Source organism: Urtica dioica, chromosome 3 (assembly GCF_054948205.1).
Source record: "Urtica dioica subsp. dioica isolate 48M chromosome 3, U.dioica_male_clone48M_v1_H2, whole genome shotgun sequence".
NCBI lineage: Eukaryota > Viridiplantae > Streptophyta > Magnoliopsida > Rosales > Urticaceae > Urtica > Urtica dioica.
The window spans coordinates 44,288,684-44,311,088 of NC_142758.1; positions in this window are offsets into that span (position 1 = coordinate 44,288,684).

A 22,405-nucleotide genomic window follows, 5' to 3' on the forward strand; every position below is an offset into this window, starting at 1 on the left:
TACCAGATATGGATAGTTCCAGAGAGGGAGGTTCAGTCAGTCACCCTCCAGTACTCGATGGAACCAACTATGGTTACTGGAAAGCCCGCATGAGTGCCTTCATGAAATCCCTTGATAGCAGAACATGGAAAGCTGTGATACACGGGTGAGAAGCTCCTGTTAATGTTGATGACAAAGGAGCCTCTACTGGTCCAAAACCCGAAAAGGACTGGACCCCTGTTGAAGATGAGGTGGCTCTGGGTAACTCTCGTGCACTTAATGCCATTTTTAACGGAGTTGATAAAAATGTTTTCAGGCTGATAAACACATGCACTAGTGCCAAAGAGGCCTGGGAAATTCTTGATGTTGCCTATGAAGGAACCACAAAGGTCTGTGAGCAGAAGCTACAGTATCTCACAACTAACTTTGAAGCCCTCACTATGCTTGAAGATGAATCAGTTGCTGAATTCAATGTTCGCATCCGAGACCTTGCTAATGGATCCTACTCTCTCGGGAAACCCATGACCGATGAAGATCTTGTTCGAAAAACCCTGAGGGCTTTAAGCCCAAGATTCAAAATGAAGATCACGGCCATTGAAGAAGTCCATGACCTGAAAACGCTGAAGTTTGACGAACTCATGGGATCCCTCATGACTTTTGAGCTTTCTCTGCCTAAGATGGAGAAGAAACACAAAGGGATGGCCCTCAAAAGCTCTATTCATGAACAAAAGGAACAGGTATACTCGGATTCTGACAATGATATTGACGATACTATAGCTATGCTGGCAAAAAATTATAGCAGGGTTATGAAGAGACTCAGTCAGATGAATGGGAAAAATGTCTCGCAAGATGTCAAGGACAATTTCCAACAAAGATTCCAGAAGAATATTAACCCTCACATGAATGGTAAAAGTGGTGAACGCTCCGGAAAAGGGAAAGGTATTCGGTGTCATAAATGTGAAGGTTTCGGACATATTCAGAAGGAGTGTCCCAACTTCCTCAAGAAACAGAAAAAGGGGTACAACGCTACTCTATCGGATGAAGAAGATGAAGATAGCGACTCCGATCAGATAAATAACTTTGTGGCCTTTACTGCTTCTATCCATACTCATGAATCTACTAATGAATTTGGTGAATGCTCCCAGAAATTTGTTCTAGAGGAAGAACTATCTGACGATGCCATGAATGATGCATACAATACTCTGCACACCAAATGGGTTGAGGAATCCCAGATTCTCGACAAACAGAGTGCTCTTATCCTCACTCTGACTGAAGACAAGGCAAGGCTTCTAGAAACCATTGTAGATCTGAAGAAGGAAGTCAGTCGGCTGAAAAGAGAACTAGATCAGATGACTAAATCTGTCAGGATGCTGAACTCCGGGACTGACAGTCTTGACAAAATCCTCACCATTGGCAAACCTGCAAAGAACATGAAGTGGCTTGGATATACTCACGGTGCTTCATCATCCCACACCACTTTTGTTCCCCAAAAGCAGGCTAGCCAGATGTCGCGAAACATGCCTCAACCATCTGGTAATGACAAATTTCAAGATCTACATCAGCAACATCCCTCTGGACCAACCAGGTCTCTTGTCAACAGACCTCGTTGGGTCTGCCATTATTGTGGTAGAAAGGGCCATATTCGACCTTTTTGCTATCGGTTATACAGGAGAAATGTCCGTCAGCAAAAGTTCGTTCACAGAAATGCCCTACCTCGTCGACAACCTTCTACTCGGTTGGAATGGAGAGTAAAAGATACGTCCTACCATGCCAATATTGCTTATACATCTCTGAGTGCATCCACCGGGAGTGACTGGTACTTCGATAGTGGTTGCTCTCGTCACATGACAGGTGATCATACCTTCCTGACCAACGTGAAACCTTACTCTAACTGTCATGTTACCTTTGGAGATGGAGTGAAAGCCAAAATTGTGGGTAAATGTCAGCTAAACTATCCTGGTATGTCTTGCTTGACTGAGGCTTTGTTGGTAGAAGGTCTTACTGCTAATCTTCTCAGTATTAGTCAGATTTTTTATCTGAACTTACGTGTCAATTTTACTCATGATAAGTGTGTGGTGGTAAATGAGGAACATGATGAACTGATGCGAGGAACCAGATCTCGTGACAACTGCTACATGCGGTCTCCCGTTCAAAACACTCAGACCAACAACTGTCTCGTGACCAAGGTTGACGAAACCAAGCTGTGGCATCAAAAGTTTGGACACTTAAATCTCAAGAGCATGCAGAAAATTGTTTCTGAGAAAGCCATTGTCGGTGTCCCCAATCTAAAGATTATTGAAGGAAGAATATGTGGTGAATGCCAGATTGGGAAACAGGTCAAGAAGTCTCACAAGATGGTGCAACATCTTACCACATCTCGTGTTCTGGAACTCCTCCACATGGATCTGATGGGACCGATGCAGGTCGAGAGTCTTGGAGGGAAGAGATACGTGTTTGTGTGTGTGTGTGGATGACTACTCCAGGTATACTTGTGTTGATTTTATTCGTGAGAAATCTGACACTTTTGCTGTTTTTGAAGCCTTATGCAAGAAGGTTCGGAGAGAAAAGGAGAAAACATCGGCAAAGTGATCAGAATTCGGAGTGATCATGGGAGGGAATTTGAGAATATGAGCTTTGCTAAGTTTTGTACTACAGAAGTAATAGCCCATGAATTCTCTGCTCCCATCACACCACAACAAAATGGAATTGTTGAGAGGAAAAATCGAACCCTTCGAGAAATGGCTAGAGTGATGATGTTGGCCAAAGACATTCCAGCACACTTCTGGGCTGAAGCTCTCAATACTGTTTGCCATATTCATAATAGAGTTACTATTCGTCCAGGTACTTCCAACACTTATTATGAAATATGGAGGGGGAGAAAGCCAAATGTGAAATACTTCCATGTCTTTGGTTCTGTTTGTTATATCCTTGCTGACAGGGATCCTCGACGTAAATTTGACCCTAAAAGTGATGAAGGTATATTTCTTGGGTACTCTAGAAATAGTCGGGTCTATCGTGTCTTTAACAAATGCACTAAGACTATGATGGAATCCATAAATGTGGTGGTAAATGATGATCATGATGTTACTAACAATACTAATGATGAAGATGAAGTTTTTCCTAGTAACATAGATGTCAGGACTGTTGCTGAGAACTCGTTGGACGACATCTCTTCTGGAAGCCCTAATGTCAGGACAGATGCTGATGACAAAGTGAGCGACATTGTTCCGGATGAAGGGACTCCTCCTGAGACTGAACAAAGAATTCCTTCCAGAAGAATTCAGAAAAATCATCCTGCTCATGAGGTGATTGGCGAAATCAGTGAAGGAATAAGGACTCACCCAAAATCTCCTGTAAACTATCGGGAGATGATTGGTAATCTCTGCTTTGTCTCTAAGATTGAACCTAAGAATGTAAATGAGGCTATTGATGATGAATACTGGGTTAATGCTATGCAAGAGGAAATTTTTCAGTTTGAAAGAAATGAAGTCTGGGAGCTAGTTCCTAAACATGACAATGTGAATGTCATTGGAACTAAGTGGATTTTTAAAAATAAATCTGATGAGCATGGTAATATAACTCGAAACAAAGCTAGACTTGTGGCGCAGGGTTATGCACAGGTGGAAGGCATAGACTTTGATGAAACATTTGCCCCTGTTGCGAGACTTGAAGCCATCAGACTCTTACTTGGCATCTCCTGTCATCTACACTTCAAACTTTTCCAGATAGATGTTAAAAGTGCCTTTCTCAATGGGTACTTGAATGAGGAAGTCTATATGGCCCAACCTAAAGGCTTTGTAGATCCCAACTCACCACAACATGTCTACAAACTAAGAAAAGCTCTCTACGGCCTTAAGCAGGCTCCTCGGGCATGGTATGAAAGACTAACTCAATTCCTTCTGCAGAATGGTTACACCAGAGGTGGCATTGATAAAACTTTGTTCATAAAGAAAGAGGATGGCAACCTCATGATAGCTCAAATCTATGTTGACGATATCATCTTTGGAGGAATGTCGAACAAGATGGTGGATCTTTTTGTTCGACAAATGCAGTCTGAATTCGAAATAAGTATGGTAGGTGAGCTTAATTATTTTTTGGGCTTTCAGATCAGTCAAATGAGTGATGGTATCTTTATCTCCCAAAGTAAGTATGCTAAAAACTTAGTAAAGAAGTTTGGATTGGAAAAATCCTCTCACAAGCGGATCCCCGCCGCTACCCATATTAAGCTTACTAAGGATGAACATGGAGAATCTGTTGATCAAAGCCTCTACAGAAGCATCATTGGTAGTCTCCTCTACCTCACTGTCAGTCAACCGGACATAGCATACTCTGTTGGTGTGTGTGCTCGATATCAAGCTAATCCCAAAGCTAGCCATCTTACTCAAGCAAAGCGAATCATAAGGTACATCTCAGGAACTGCTAATTTTGGCCTTTTGTATACTTATGATACCTCCTCTACGCTTGTGGGATACTGTGATGCTGACTGGGCAGGTAGCATGGTCGATAGAAGAAGTACCTCTGGTGGATGTTTCTACCTTGGAAACAATCTCATCTCCTGGTTCAGCAAGAAGTAGAACTGCATTTCTTGTCAACAGCTGAGGCTGAATACATCGCTGCAGGGAGCAGTTGCACTCAGCTCCTCTGAATGAAACATATGCTTGTTAAATATGATGTTGGACAAGATGTCATGACATTATTCTTCGACAATATCAGCGCCATCAATATCTCAAAGAATCCAGTTCAACACAGTAAGACCAAGCATATTGAGATCAGACATCATTTCATTCGAGATCTTGTGGAAGATAAAAAGATCAAACTCGAATATATTCACACCGAAAAACAGCTTGCAGATATTTTCACTAAGGCTTTGGATGCTAACCGAATTGAAAATCTCAGATCCTCTCTAGGATTGTGTGTGATTGAACAATAGCAATTACTGTTTTTCGGCGGGAATTTTGGTTTTACTCTCTGTGTTGTTAGTATCTCTCTGTTATTTGTCCACAAATGCTCCGTGAAAGTTTTCTCATGGGCCCATTTCTCTGGTTGGCGCATTCGATTGTTTTGCCGGGCTAAAGTGCCACTTGTTATTTCCTTGGGCTTAAGATGGATCAAGGCCCACTATATGTCACGACGTCGTGTTGATACTTTCCAGTTTCTCATACATGCAGACGGTTCCATTCTCGAGAAAGAAAGGGAAGTTACCTCTTGTTCGAACTTTGAAATTCCTTGTTTTTCTTCGCTGTTCTTGAGCTTTATTTCTCATATTTGCCCTTTCACCCCTCTCGACGGTTACTTGTGTGGCTTTTTTCTTGAAATTCTCTTCAAAATGGTTGGTACCAGAAGCGTGTTGGAATCGATCTAGGGTTTAAGAAAAAGTTTAACGCTTCGGTAAGCGGCGGAATTTTAAAAATTTTCTTTTTCAAGTAAAACGTTTTTACTAACCTAGACAAAGAACAAGCACATGTAAATAAAAACTATTATTAGCATAAAAGATTACTAATCTCCTTCGGAAGGTTGAAAACGTTCGTCTCCCCTCGCAGCACGTCTCTCTTCTTTCCTCGGGAACTCGAGCAACCACGAAAGTTTCTATCACAAGAATCACTCGAGAAAGAAAGGAATTAGTGTGTGGGCACTTTTAAACACGACGACTCAAGAACAAGTCTTAGAGTCGAAGAGCTAAAACACTAGGTCAAATGTGGACCTAGGTGCCAAAACAAAAACCGAAAATAACTAGAGAGAGAGAGAGGATCGGCCACAAGGTCTAGAGAGAGAAGCTCTCAATCTCTAACTTATGTGGAATGACTAGAATGAGAGGAATGAGGTCTCTATTTATAGGGGAGGCATGAGCAAATCTTATTTCCTCTTTTCTACCCATGTTGGACGTTCATGACATGTCATGCAAGTCCTTGGATTTGTTTCCTCATTCGTTCTCTCTTAGTTGGCCGAAAATGCACTTTCCTTCTAGTGGAAATTTGTTTCCTCTTTTTCTTTTGGCAAGTATCTTCATACATTAATGCACAAAATAAAGTCTCGTTCTTGTTTTGACTTAGCTGCTAGTTTAACTATTCCTACTCGATATGATTTGTGACAGTGACCTCATGGTAGGGGTGAATCTGGATCGGTTCGGTTCGGTTTTTGACATTTTTAGTATCCGAATCCGAATTTTCGGTTTTGAAAAACTCGGTCCAGTATCCGGTCCAATTTAGTCTAAAACCGAAATTCGGCTATCCGAATATTCGGTTATCTGGTTTCTTAAATCCTGTATCCAGTCCAGTATCCAATTTTTAAAATTCGGTTATCCAGTTTGTAAAATTTCAGATCCAGTTTAATATCCAATTTTATAAAATAGATATCCAGTTTCTAAAATCCAAATCCGGTTTGTAAAAATTCAAAAAACGAGTACAAACGACTCTTATAAAGCTCCAAAATGACAATACATAATCTAAAACTGAGTAAAAAAATAAAATTCAAAAGGACACTCGCCTACAACTACATGCACATGTAAATATCATAATATAAAATTAAAATTACAACCCTAATGATCATAATAAACCATACAACAATTGAATTTGTATGTTACCTTTATAGATCACATAATCGAGTTGTAGTAACAGTAGGAGTTGATATATGAGAAGTTTGTTCTTCTATGACAACTTGACCATCATATCTTAATAATAATGACATAAATTTAAAATAAATTTGTTTTAATAAACAAAAAACAAATGAATATGTCAAATAAAATATCAAATTAATTATCTTACCCGAAACAACTTGCTTTGAATCATTTAGTGCTTCCACTTCATCCATGTATTCTCGCAATACAACAGGATCAAGTCTTTTTTTTAATATATATTTATTTTTAATTAAAAAAATCGGTTAAATAACCGATATCCAGATTTTTCCAAAATCAAATCCAATATCCGGTCCAGTTTTGTAAACCGGATCGGTTATCCGAATCCGAATTTCGGTTAGCTGACGTGGCTCCAAATTTCGGTTTCGGTTCGGTTTGGATATCGGTTTTATCCGATTTTCGATTGGGTTTTGCACAAACCTACCTCGTGGATCCAAATGAACAAAGCTTGAGCTAAACACTTGGACTCAAAAGTTCTCAAACCTTTTCCAATTTTAGCTTAATGTCAACTGACTCCAGTAAAGAGTTGACACTGAAAATCTCTCGGTGCAAATGAATTTATTTTCTACTCAAGAATTCAACTTAATTGTAATGAGTGGATCCACAGAATATTATCAGTGTTTACCCTTCATGAATATCATCAGGTAGTCGGGATTTACAAAATTACCATTTTACCCTTCTAGCTGTTATTTCCTCAACTCCTTTGTCGCTTGTGAATAAGTTAGAAACAATGTATTGACGAGGAGCTGACAAGTCACATTGTTTCATCCAAAAGAGTCAAGACTCAATTTGGACACTGGCCAGTTCATTTATTCACACTCCAAGGAACAAAGCATGAGGTGATATACATTGCATTTCAGCAATCTTGTACATGAATTCCATATCTATGAGAACTTCACAAAGTTACTCATGACATTCTCACAACTTAGTACTTCACCAATAGGTCTTGTTTGGAATCACATAGTGAGTCCGAACTCTGACTTTCTCAAATGAGAATACTAAGGTGTGAAATGACATGTCTCATTTCAGGATTAAGGTAAGCACGATGCAATTCATACGTAGTGACTTCGAGACATAAGAGGTTAAATGTTTTGTTCTTATCTTGTCTCTAGAAGTGCACTGGTCAATTCAGTACCTTCGGAAGATACCTAGAAGAACTATAGAGTCTCCAACTCTCAATGCCTCATAACCAGACATCATAGATTCTTCTAACAATCGTAATGAGGTCAATAGTCCTTTGACCCTTAGATTGCGAATATATTGTTTTAAGCAAACTACGAAGAGTTTGTTCATGCAAATCTACATTTGTCTCTTCGTAAGTTGTTTAGTTTGTTTATGGACTAAAGACTAATGTTTTATCATAAAGCTTCAAACAGACACAGAAGAATGAATGAACGTTTCAACTTTTTATTAATGAATAAGCAATTACAAGCAAGAGTCTTCGTGAGACTTTATTACATCAAATGTACAATATAAAGATTACCACTCTTCTTGTGGGCACCATTGACAACAAACTCCAATTTGACTCAAAGAAGATGTGTGTAGTCCTTCATGCCTAATCCCTCTCGATGTTGGTCGAAGACCTTGTTCGCTAGGGCCTTTGTGAATGGATCTGCTAGGTTGTCCACCGTTGAGATCTTCTTCACTTCCACGTCTCCGCGCCGCACGATCTCTCTAATCAAATGGTATTTCCTCTCAATATGATTAGAGCGCTTATGGCTTCGAGGTTCCTTTGAGTTAGCGACAGCCCCACTATTATCACAATAAAGGGTCATGGACTCGTCGACGTTTGGAACAACTTCCAAATACTTAAGGAATTTTCTAAGCCATACAGCCTCTTTGGATGCTTCACAAGCAGCCACATATTCTGCTTCCATGGTGGATTCATCAATGCAAGATTGCTTAATACTCCTCCACACAACAGCTCCGCCATTAAGGATGAACACAGATCCCGAAGTGGATTTCCTGGAATCCTTATCCGCTTGAAAATCGGAGTCGGTATATCCCGTCATAGTCAGGTCAGTACCTGAGTATGTAAACATCAAGTTCCTAGTTCTTCGAAGATACTTAAGAACATGCTTAACAGCAATCCAGTGCACGGGTCCAGGGTTGGATTAGAAACGGCTAACTACGCCAACGGCGAAACAGATGTCAGGTCTAGTGCAAAGCATAGCATACATGAGGCTTCCTACGGCAGAGGCGTAGGAATTTTCCTCATGTCTTAAATCTCTTGTGCAGTCTTGGGAGACTGGTCCTTAGAGAGTGAAACTCCATGCCTAAAGGGTGTTTGACCCTTCTTGGAGTCTTGCATCGAGAAGCGATCCATCACCTTATCAATATAAGATGCTTGAGAGAGCGACAGGGTCCGTTTTTTCCTATCTCAAAATATTTGGATTCCCAGAATGTTCGTGGCTTCTCCTAGATCCTTCATATCGAATTGCTTTGCCTGCCAAACCTTAACCTCAGATAACTTACCCACGTCATTACCAATGAGTAGTATATCATCGACATATAGTACCAGAAACACAACTTTGCCTTCGTGTATTAACTTGTAAACACAACGCTCATCTATTGACTGTTCAAAGCCGAAGCCTTTTACAGTTTCATCGAATCTAATATTCCATGACCTAGATGCTTGCTTTAGTCCATAAATTGATTTAAGCAACTCAGAAACCTTGGTCTCTTGACCTTTATCCACGAAACCGTCTGGTTGAGCCATGTAAATGCGCTCGTCAAGATTGCCATTCAGAAAGGCTGTCTTGACATCCATTTGCCAGATCTCATAGTCGAGAGCTGCAACTATGGATATGAGTATGCGGATGGATTTAAGCATCGCGACTGGTGAGAAGGTTTCTTCATAGTCAATCCCTTCTTGTTGGGTATAACCCTTCGCCACAAGTCGTGCTTTGAACGTCTCGACGTTCCCATCAGGACCCATTTTCTTCTTGTATATCCACTTACACCCTACGGGTTTAATCCATTCAGGAAGGTCTACAAGTTTCCAGACTTTGTTGACATACATCGAGTGCATTTCAACTTTCATGGCGTCAAGCCAAATGTTTGATTCAGAACAAGCCATCGCTTGGCTATAGGAAACAGGATCATCCATGTCGGAGACGGCTACGAGAGAGTCTCCATAAGACATGTACCTGTCAGGCTTTTGAGTAGCCCTCCCACTACGCCGAAGTACTACTTGACGAGATTCTGATGAGTTAGGTTGTGTTTCAGTTGGGGTAAGAACAGATCTTACAGATGAGGTAGAAGCTTCCTCACCCAACTTTTCTTCAAGAACAATTTTGCTTCTAGGTTTTGCATTCTTCATAAAGTCCTCCTCAAGGAAACGAGCATTCGTGCTAACGAAAGTCTTATCATCCTCGGGAATATAGAAAGTAAAACCCTTGGTTTCCTTTGGATATCCAACGAACAGACACAATTCTGACCTACTAGCCAACTTGCTAGTCTTTTGCCTTAGCACGTGTGCAGGGCAACCCCAAATTTTGATGCGGCCAAGATTCACTTTACGGCCAGTCCATCGTTCATAAGGAGTACCAGGAACCGTCTTGGAAGGAACTTGGTTCAGAATATAAGCGGCGGTTTCGAGGGCATATCCCCAAAAGGAAGGAGGGAGTGATGAATAACTCATCATTGATCTAACCATCTCCATAAGAGTTCGGTTCCTTCTCTCTGACACTCCGTTTTGTTGATGTGTGCCAGGTGCGGTAAGTGAGAAGCGATACCTTCTTCTTTAAGAAAGTCATCGAACTCTCCAGACATATACTCACCACCTCGATCAGATCGAAGGGTTTTGATCACTTTGCCAGTTTGCTTTTCCACTAAAGCCCTAAAGACCTTAAATACGTTAAAGGTCTCGGATTTGTGTTTGAGCAAATAGACAAAACCATATCGCGAGTAATCATCGGTGAAGGTAACGAAGTATTCGTATCCCTCACGTGCTTGTTGGTTGAGCGGACCACATACATCAGAATGTATTAGTTCCAGAAACTCAGTGGCTCTTCGACCCTTATCGGAGAAAGGTCGCTTAGTCATTTTTCCTACTATGCAGGATTCACAAGTAGGTAGTGAACCTATTGCAGAGGCTTGGAGTGGACCATCCCTCCCAAGTCTCTTAATCCTATCTAGACTGATATGACCAAGTCTTAAGTGCCATAGGTATATTGATTTTGTTAGATCGGAGGATTCAGAAAGTTTGATCCTCTTTGGCTCCCTAATTAGATCATTATCTATTTCGGTGTCTAAAAGATAAGGTTGAGTGGGATAAATGTAAAAAAAGACCATTCTTCATACATGCATCAGTGACAAAAGAATTAGAAAAAGAAATACGAATTCCATTCTTTATAAACTTTAAATAATAATCGTGCTCTAAAAGTTGAGCAACAGATATTAAGTTTTTCCCAAAGGAAGGAACATAATAAACATTATTCAAATTTAAAGTGCGTTCTTCAAAAGATAGCGTCACGGATCCCACAGCCTTCGCAGACACCACGCTCACATCACCCCACTTGAAGCAGAAGTCGCCATCCTCTAAGCTTTTGCTTTTCCTAAAACCAGTTAAGGAGCAGCAAATATGGTTAGTAGCAGGGGAGTCAATAATCCACGATGATACATTATCAGCTACTAAACAAGCTTCAGTAATAAATACAATACCTTTTACTTTAGTTTTGAGGTAGGTAGGACAGTTCCTACGCCAGTGACCAGGCTCATTGCAGTGGTGGCATTTGTCGTTAGACTTATCCACCTTCGGAGCCTTCGGCGCCTTCTTCTTCTTCGTTTGAACCTTAGGTTGGTTCTTCTTCTCGGCCTTGCGAGGTCTCTTCTTAGATCCAGAGGTGGAGGCAGTAGAAGGTACCTCTCCTAGAGCCCTCTTTTTCTTAGTGAGTGCCTCAGCGGTTTGAAGTTCCTTCATGAGCTCGGTAACAGTGTACTCTAGCTTGTTCATGGAGTAATTCAACTTGAAGGTATCAAAGGTTTCGGGGAGAGTTTCCAAGATCATATCTATTTTAGTCTCCCCATCAATCTCAGATCCAAGGATCTCCATTTCGTTTAGATAGCTAATGATCAGCATCATATGATCTCTAACGGGAGTCCCAGCCTTCATGCGACAGTTCATAAACTGTCGGACCGCTTGTTACCTAGCTTGACATCATTGCCCTCCAAACATCTCATGGAGATTGTAGAGCATATCGGTGGCAGTTTCGTAATCACGATGTTGTTGTTGCAACACATTGTTCATTGATGCCAAAATATAGCATCTCGCAATCTCATCGGATCGAAGCCAGGCCGCCAGGGCGTCTTTTTCCTCTTGCGTCGAATCTTCATTCGTTTGAGGACAGGGGGTGGTGAGAACCCATTTGTGCTTGTCGACAGTAAGGACTATGTCGAGGTTACGTTTCCAGTCGACGTAATTGTCGCCTTCGAGTTTATTCGAGGAAAGAATGGTTGAGAGAGGGTTGAGAGACATATTGCCTATAAAAGTTGAAACAAGTTTATGATTAGTCTTTGGTTTAGGATTAAAGTTTTATTTAAGACTTTGATAAAATCCAAAGGTGTTGTAAACCAAACGATAATTTACTCCCTCAAGAGAAGGCCGCAAAAAATCTCCATTTATAAGAAAATGACACATCATTAATGCTTAGCCAAGATGTCAATACATCAATTTTGACTAGCCACCTTTTAAATTGGTTTGATCACTCACATCCTTTCGCAGAGCCTCAAGGGAGGATTACTAGGGATTGAGCCTAAGTGTGCAACCAACTACTTAGTCCAAAAGATCAACTTTGAAAAACAATCCCCCAAGGGGAGGCCTTATCATCATCGTCTCACTCTCGGACGTAGCTCATTGAGCAATGATCGAAGCAAAAACGCCTTAGAGTACTCCCATTTAAGAGAGGGTCGCAAGAGCGGCTCTTAGTCCCACGTTAATTGCTTCTTTCATTAGTGTTGGGGATCGTGGGTTACAAACAACAAATATAACCCTCCCACTTAGTTTTTGGAGTTGGTACATCGACTCTTATAAGTTCGGAAACGGTTTTCCTAGTTATAGAGCGACAGAGCGGACAACTAGAAAAGAATCCTAGATATTCATGTTCAGAGCAGTGTTAGTGCATAAAGGCACAAGGTACATACTCGATCTTTTCCTATTTTCTATTTCGGGAAAGTGCATGAGGGAAGTGTGAACTTCAACTAACTCGAACACTTGAAAGTTTGAGATTACACATCTTTTTATTTTTCGGCTTGTCTACAAGGAGACCTCCCACTCAAATTTTCAAGAGCATATAGATTTTGAACATATGTGATATAGATATAGTTTTGAAAACATTTTGAAAATTTATTTGATTTGGATGACAAAATATTTTTCAAGTTTGAAAGCGAAAACGGTTTTTCAAAATTCAAACTAGTTTTGTAAAAATTCAATTTCAATTAAACTTTCAAAAATCAAAACATTTTAATCTTATACATCATGTTTATAATCTTATGAAAAACATTTTTCCTCAAGAAATTTTTCTCATTAGAGTTCTATAACTCATGGTAGTGGGGCTGAAAATCCGGAATTCTAAAAAACTGGACTTTCGGAACAGCCACGCACCTCGGAGTAAAATCAGCATAACTGGCGGTTCTGATGTCCTTTTTACCTGAAACTGGAGGCATTGGATAGAGGACAGACAGCGCTTTAATTTGATTCAAGAATCATTAAATTTCGATTTCTGAGCAGAGAGTTATGCCACTTTTACTGCGGGTTTTACTCCAGCTCGAAGAAAATAGAAATAATTAAAGTTCTGGAGCAAAAATGAGAAAATGAGAAAAGTTCTTGAGTAGAGAGCAGAGAGTTATGCCACTTTTACTGCGGGTCTTTTTAGGTGCGAAAAAGTATCGAGTGTAACGGAACGTTTTAGGAGGTTGTTAAAGCTTTTATTTGTGTTTTATTAGCAAGGTAATAACATGGTATAAAACAAATAACAACATGCATAAAACGATTCAAGTAAATAAAAGAAACTAGTAAGACAAGAAAACTAGTCACAAAATTTACTCGAAATTTTCTCAAACTTTTAAAACACGTTTTTCAATATAAAAAATTAAAAACATTTAGAACTGATTCTAATGTGTTTTAAAACCATCCCAAACTCATAGAAAAACAACATGTACATAATTTTAAAAATCTAAGAAAACAATTCTAACTTGTCATAAAATTAGTAACATTTCAAAAACGATTTTCAAGCTCATAATTTTAAATACATGTACATGTAAATCTTTGACCATAGCCCTGATATCATTTGTTGGAATCAATCTAGGGTTTAAGAAAAAGTTTAACGCTTCGGTAAGCGGCGGAATTTTAAAAATTTTCTTTTTCAAGTAAAACGTTTTTACTAACCTAGACAAAGAGCAAACACATGTAAATAAAAACTATTATGAAAATAAAAGATTACTAACATTTTAGAACCTTGAACGTTGATGAGGCTTCGGAAGGTTGAAAACGTTCGTCTCCCCTTGCAGCACGTCTCTCTTCTTTCCTCGGGAACTCGAGCAACCACGAAAGTTTCTATCACAAGAATCACTCGAGAAAGAAAGGAACTAGTGTGTGGGCACTTTTAAACACGACGACTCTAGAACAAGTCTTAGAGTCGAAGAGCTAAAACACTAGGTCAAATGTGGACCTAGGTGTCAAAACAAAAACCGAAAATAACTAGAGAGAGAGAGAGGATCGGCCACAAGGTCTAGAGAGAGAAGCTCTCAATCTCTAACTTATGTGGAATGACTAGAATGAGAGGAATGAGGTCTCTATTTATAGGGGAGGCATGCGCAAATCTTATTTCCTCTTTTCTACCCATGTTGGACGTTCATGACATGTCATGCAAGTTCTTGGATTTGTTTCCTCATTCGTTCTCTCTTAGTTGGCCGAAAATGCACTTTCCTTCTAGAGGAAATTTGTTTCCTCTTTTTCTTTTGGCAAGTATCTTCATACATTAATGCACAAAATAAACTCTCTTTCCCACTATGGCATGAACGAAATTCAGCCTTATTTTCCTTCGGTTGGACGAAATTTGAGCTTCTAAAAGGAGCTTCTAGATGTTTCTTCATTTGTTCATGACAACATAAGAAAAGTCCATTAAGAATTTTCAAGTAAAATTCTATGAAATGAAATTAATCCTCAAGGCCCAAATTCTTTAAGTTGGCCGTGTGATTTAAATTTCATTTCTCATCATATGACAATGTCAAAAAATTTATTGACATTCATTTCGTCCTATGTCTAAAAAGACAAAAATACCCTTTAGACAATTTTCACAAAACTTGTCTCGTTCTTGTTTTGACTTAGCTGCTAGTTTAACTATTCCTACTCGATATGATTTGTGACAGTGACCTCATGGATCCAAATGAACAAAGCTTGAGCTAAACACTTGGACTCAAAAGTTCACAAACATTTTCCAATTTTAGCTTAATGTCAACTGACTCCACTAAAGAGTTGACACTAAAAATCTCTCCGTTCAAATGAATTTATTTTCTACTCAAGAATTCAACCTAATTGTAATGAGCGGATCCAGTGAATATTATCTATGTTTACCCTTCATGAAAATCATCAGCTAGTCGGGATTTACAAAATTACCATTTTACCCTTCTAGCTGTTATTTCCTCAACTCCTTTGTCGCTTGTGAATAAGTCAGAAATAATGTATTGACAAGGAGCTAACAAGTCACATTGTTTCATCCAAAAGAGTCAAGACTCAATTTCATTTATTCATATTCCAAGGAACAAAGCATGAGGTAATATACATTGCATTTCTGCAATCTTATACATGAATTCCATATCTATGAGAACTTCACAAAGTTACTCATGACATTCTCACAACTTAGTACTTCACCAATAGGCCCTGTTCGGAATCACATAGTGAGTCCGAACTCTGACTTTCTCAAATGAGAATACGTAAGTTGTGAAATGGCATGTCTCATTTCAGGATTAAGGTAAGCATGATGCAATTCATACGTAGTGACTTCGAGACATAAGAGGTTAAATGGTTTGTTCTTATCTTGTCTCTAGAAGTGCACTGGTCAATTCAGTACCTTCGGAAGATACCTAGAAGAACTATAGAGTCTCAAACTCTCAATGCCCCATAACCAGACATCATAGATTCTCCTAACAATCGTACTGAGGTCAATAGTCCTTTGACCCTTAGATTGCGAATATATCGTTTTAAGCAAACTACGAAGAGTTTGTTCATGCAAATCTACATTTGTCTCTTCGTAAGTTGTTAAGTTTGTTTATGGACTAAAGACTAATGTTTTATCATAAAGCTTCAAACAGACAAGGAAGAATGAATGGACGTTTCAACTTTTTATTAATGAATAAGCAATTACAAGCAAGAGTCTTCGTGAGTCTTTATTACATCAAATGTATAAAATAAAGACTACAACTCTTCTTGTGGGCACCATTGACAACAAAGCGGGATTAACACAACCATTCCTTCTAAGAAAGAGAAAACCATAATGAGGGGAAAGATGTAAAGACAAGGAAACTTGGACCGGAGAGCAACAAGCACGGTGTCAGGGTTCGAGGATTGCGATCCAGTGAACGCGCCGATGGTCAGGCCGGAGGTGCAATCACTGGGTCATCAATTCCTCCTATGAATCCCTCAGTCTCCGCCGCTAGAAGTGCAATGCTCAAGAAAGCCGCTCTCTCGATCACAGACATCACCGGAGAAGCAAGCTCCAGTAGTTCTTCTGAAGTAGGAAGAAAAGATGAAGCGGCTCCTGATGAAGAACTCCACTCTGGAGGATCTCCCGTTGAGAGCCCTCACAAGGTTGTACAAGGTAACCCTGTAGCCTCTATTACCCCTGTTGATAATCCTAGGGATGGTGAAATGTTAGATCCACTCCTCCATGTTCAAGAGCCACCTCCTGTTGATGCCATTGGTGGCATTCTGGGCTTAAGTGAAGAAGTCGCGAAAAATGTACCAACATCTTCGTTTCTGGGACAAGAGAGGAAGACTGATCAAGTCCAGAATGATGGAGAGGATATTCTTGCCTCTCTAAAGGATAAGGTACAGAAAGATGATGACGTCTCTATTGCCACTCTTCTATCGGAGAAGAGAAATAAGAAGAGAAAGTCCTTGGAAGAAAGTGTTGATGCCGCTCCCATCCCTGCTAAGAAGAAGATGAAGAAACCGGTAAAGATGGGTTTGAACAAGAAGAAGCTGAAGGGAAAATCCGTTGAGGAGATTATTCCTGATGTTCTGAAGGATATGGAGGAGGAAGAAGAGGCTCCTCATCCGGAGATCGTGTCTCTTGCATTCAAGAAATCTTTTGGGGGTCAAAAGCTTCCTAAAGGTGTTCCTGCCGCTCCTCTGGATAATATCTCCTTTCATGAGGAAGATCGTGTCAGAAAGTGGAGGTATGTCTATCACAGAACTGTTTTTCTCGAAGAGGAACTGTCTAAGGAAGCCTTGAAGATTGACGTGATTACGGAACTCATGTACGATGCTCAACTCCTCAAAACTGTCTCTGGGATCGGGCCTAATTACCCAAAACTGGTGAAAGAGTGCATTGTGAATTTGTCTTTTGAGATTGATCAGCCTCATCACCCTGAGTTTGGGAAAGTCTACGTTCGTGGCCACTGCTTTGATGTCTCCTCCACTACAATCAATGAGTTTCTGGGAAGAGTGAAAATTGTCACTGCCGATCGGCTTCCCTCCTTGGATGTGATTGCCAAAGAGCTCACTAACGACGAGAAGAAGATTTAGCCCTCTAAGGGTTCCCTGCCTTCCTCAGATATCTCGGCAAAATATTATGTTCTGTACAGAATTGGGATTGCTAATTGGGCTCTTTCCTCTCATGGCTCGAGCATAAAGTCCGACCAGGCATGCCGTATTTATCAGATTGGTACTCGGGCGTCTTTCGACTTCGGGGAGTTTGTGTTCAACCACCTGGCCAAGCACGCTAAGTCCTTTGCTGTGAAGCTTCCCATTAGCTTCCCTTCTCTCCTATCTGGTATGATGGTGGTTCAGAAGAGAGATTTACTAAGGGATGATGACATTGCTGGTAAGCCTCCCAGTGAACTTTCCATCAGCCCTAAGTTGTTTGAAGGGAAACATGCCAGAGATCTTGCTATGCCTTCTGTCGCATCTTCTGTCACCCATGGTCGCACCATCAAGGTTGCTCCCCTTTCGGAAAATGCAAGGAGTGATGTTCTCAAAGGCCTGTTTGAAGAAGTTGATGCGCTCAAGGAAATCATTGATATCTCCTCTCGAAGGAAATCAGCTTGTGAACGGCTTATCTCGGTTATGACTTCTTCCTCTACCTCTGATGGTGCTACCACTTCTCAACCAAGCCACACTGCGCATCCGGATGACAACGCAGACAATGAAGATACCGAGGATGATGCTGTCAGTGATTCCGGGGGCTTTAAAGGACAAGCAAAAGATGTTTCTAATTCCTCTAGTTGATGTTTTTTTGGTCTGGCCTGTAACATCTAACTTCTTTTCAGACATCTTTCTGTTGGTGTGTCGCTACAGTTTACTTTCTGTCTCAGACTGTTTTCTGGTTGGTTTGTAAGACATCTTCTCTCTCTCTCTCACTTGATGGATTATGTAATGTGTTTGTTCAAGTTCTCATCCTTTTTCAGGCTGTTGTTTGTTCCTCCCTCTGTGTTGGTCGATCCTTGCCTTTGGTATTATTTTCAGGCAATCAGGGGGAGAGGCGTCATGAAGTCATTTATTTTGACTTCCTTCTCTGGTCATGACGTTTGGTTGAGAACTGTTCCTGGAAGTGCTTGCCTAAAAAATAGCCAAATGGGGAGATTGTTGTTACGCTATTTGTTGGCTCTATTTTTTAGTGCAAGTTATGAGGAAAGATGTCAGTCGTTATGTTTTACTTCTGGTATGGCATCTTTCCTCCTGTGTGCAGACTTTTTTTCAGGCAAGTTTCCAGTATTTACAGATTGCTTCGCTGGTGACTTAATTACGAGATATTCTCGCTGCTGACTTCATTACAAGATATTTGCCTCGCTGCTGTCTTCATTGCAAGATATTTGCCTCGTTGGTGACTTGATTATGTGATATTCATTTGAGGCTGGGTAAGGAAACCCGAGATTCACTTCCAGGCTTGTGAAGCTACTATAAAAGACATGCGCTCCCCCTTAGCAGCCTTGACACTTTTGATAAAAACACTCAGAGCTCTTAGACGTGAAAGACCGGCGGACTGGGAGGCTGTGTGTTTTTTTAATAGCGGTGTATTCTCTCAAACACTATTCCACAAAGATTGAGTGTATGTGAGAGTTGAGTTTTGTGTTCGCATGATTGAAGGTTCACGAACAGCTGAAGACTGAAGGTCATCCGAGCCAGGCCGTTGCTCGAAGGGTGGAATTGAGACGGAGCTCAAATTCAGGGGGAGTCCCTGACTAGATGTTCACTGGTGGTAATAGTCTCTAGGTTTTATTGATTTGTTGATTGTAATCATATATAAACCTTGCGTGTACTATTGACTACAAGATAATGAAATCCTTTCCACTGGCAGAGTGCCCCCAGACGTAGGTGTGTTTCACCGAACTGGGTAACCATATCGTGTGTACTTTGTTTTGCACTGTTTGTTGTTTATCCATAATCTGTGTTCAAGCAAGTTGTCGGACACATTGTCAACACATTGTGTGCGACATCTTGTCTTCGCAACTAATCAGAATTTCAGAGTTTTATATTTTGGTTGAGATTTAAATTATGGATTATGTTTTAGTATGTTTGCTGTTATGTTTTGTTTCAAATTCGTATTTTCAATTTTGGTTAAGTACTTCTCATGAAGTGTTCAATATGCAATCATCATATATTTCTTAAATGCTTTTGTTTCTTTTTAAGATCTTTAAAATTTTAGTTCGCCTTGATTCGATGTGTTGTAAAAAAAAAATTCCACAAAGTTTTCTAAAGAATTTTCTAAAGTTTAAAAAGTAAGATAAGTAAGACGGTCCGAAAAGTTGGGTCGTCACAAGATGAGTGAAACTTGTCAGTGTAAAACTATATATATTAGTATAATGACTAGTTTACAATATAAAACAAACATTTTCTATTTTTCTATTACTATCTGATTTGTCAGAAAAGGGGATAATAACTACTTTTTCCTGTCTAACGAGATTATTAGTGACTCGTTGGATTTGGGGGGAGTTAAAAAAAATGCCTGAGATGGAAACGAAGAAATGTCTACAATACCCGGATACCCGGATTTAATGACACGTGAACTTGTTAGCACGTGCATACTTGACCACTGAATTCTGAAAATGATACTTTTTAAATAATAATTCTGGAAATACCTTAAAATATTAACCGATTATATCAACATCTCTCTTGAAGAGTGGCTCTCAAATTGGTAAAGAGTACCCACGTGTATATGCAGTGGCACTCTCTATTGTGTAGAGAACAAACATGGTTATGCTCCAAATAGAATTCAAACTATGTGATTCATTTTTCACTATGTTTTCCTGGTTTAAATTCAGAATTCAAACTCTGGTCTAGCCCGCTCTCTCAATATATATTTATATATCAAAAAATTAGCAAAGTAACCAAGTTAAATATTTGCATTTAGCAAAATAACCAACGTTTCGTAAATGTTAAGTAAATAGCCACTGCATTTTATTTACAAGTGTTATTTTACCAAAATATCCATAAATAAGTTCAATTTTTTTTGGGTATTTATGAGTATTTTTGTAAATATACGCTTGTAAATAAAATGCAGTGACTATTTACCTAAGATTTATGAAATATTGGCTATTTTGCAAAAGCAAACGTTTAAATTTGTTATATACCTAATGGATAAGCAACGGTGAAACCAAACAACAGCTCTGACTCCATTGTCACGCTTTGATTCCTGGAAAGCATCTCAAACTCCACGCTGCTAAGCCTGTATTCTACTGTGAAGGCAACCTAGGAATTTGAATTTTTTTTTTCTCTCCAATTATTGGAAGTTTAATGGCTTTTCTGGTATTATTTTGAGGCAGTAATATTTTAATATACTCAGGTTGCTGTGAGAAATATAGATCTAAATTACGGCAAAATAGAGAAACCAAAATGTGAAGAAGGTTTCTTCAGGAGATTGTGTTCTTAAATTTGACCGGTTTTCTATTCAAATTCAACTCGCGCATTAAGTGTAGCTAATTATTTATTTTTATATATCTATGATATAAAAAAACATGTTTTTTTGTAGCATATATAGTTACAAAAAGTGTTAAGAAATAAATAATTTGAATACTGATTTGATACCAACAACCGTATGGGACAGTGTTAAAGCAATGAACGAATTAAGATTTCCTCTTTGTTGTTTCAAGGAAACTTAATTAGCTCTCAATCCAGGTTTTTTGTTTTCATTTATTCATATAGGGTCCATTAGATATATAGCAATATTTACACTTTCACATTGTTATATAGTCAATTTTTCGTAAATACTAGATAAACGACCACGTCTATGTATCTATACGTATAAATTGACGTAAATACCCTACCATTTTATTTCAATGAAATGGAAAACCAAGAATGGCACATCATATTTGTGATCAATTATCTAGTATTTATGAAAGAGTGACTATATAGTAATGTGAAAGTGTATATATGATTAATTACCGAATTATTTGTTATTAACATTGACTAGCTAACAGATTGAGAATTGAATATTATGCAGACTTAAACAAGAGTGGTAATGATAATTATATAATTCGATTGTGATTCTTGAGGTTGTTTGGTTGATATCAAGATGTATTCCTATGTGTTGGTGCTCCCTTGGTTAGAAATGGTTTGACTATAACACCTCTATTGTGCTCTATGGAAACACGGAAAGGTAATTAAATATCACTAGTACAAAAAACAGCATTGGGTGCGACTTTTTTCGCACCTAAAGGTCGAAAGTCGCACCCATTGATACCTTTAGGTGCGACTTTAGGTGCGACTTTGTCGCACCCGAAAGTTCGCACCTAAAGGTCGTGGGTGCGACTAGTCGCACCCGATGGTCATGACTTTTAGGTGCAACTTTTAGGTGCGGATATTCGCACCTATATTCGCACCCATAAGTCAGAAAAGATATTCGAAAAAGTCCGCGGGAAGACCATTGGGTGCGACCAGTCGCACCCAATGACTTGGCGCGAAGACCATTGGTTGAATGTTCCCGTATATGACTTGGCGCGAAGACCATTGGTTGTATGACTTGGCGCGAAGACCATTGGTTGTATGTTCCCATAAACACCAATGACTTACTCGTAACTCACGGCCGGACACACATAAACACACCACACACATAAACACACACCACACACATACACGGGAACATACATAAACACACACCACACACATAAACACACACACACATACCTAAACACTGAGACTTCTTGGCTGAGAGACTCACGGCCGGACTTCGACGGGTCGCGCGAGGAAGAGTGAGGCTTCAACCTGGACGTGGCCGGGCCGAGGGTTTTGTTCTGCAATACAGCACACGGGAACACACACCACACACATAAACACACACCGGTACATAAACACACACCAGGGAACACACATAAACGAACACACACACACACATAAACGAACACACACACACACACATACCTGAGAGACTCACGGCCGGACTTCTTGGCTGAGGCTTCGACGGGTCGCGCGAGGAAGAGCGAGGCCGGCCGGTTCAGATCGAGTCTGGCGCGAGGAAGAGCGAGGCCGGCCGGTTCAGATCGAGTCTGGCGCGAGGAAGGAGCGGTCCGAGGCTGAGAAGTGGTGGCGGTCGGAGGCTGAGAGAGAGAACGGTGGCGGTCGGAGGCTGGGAAGAGTGG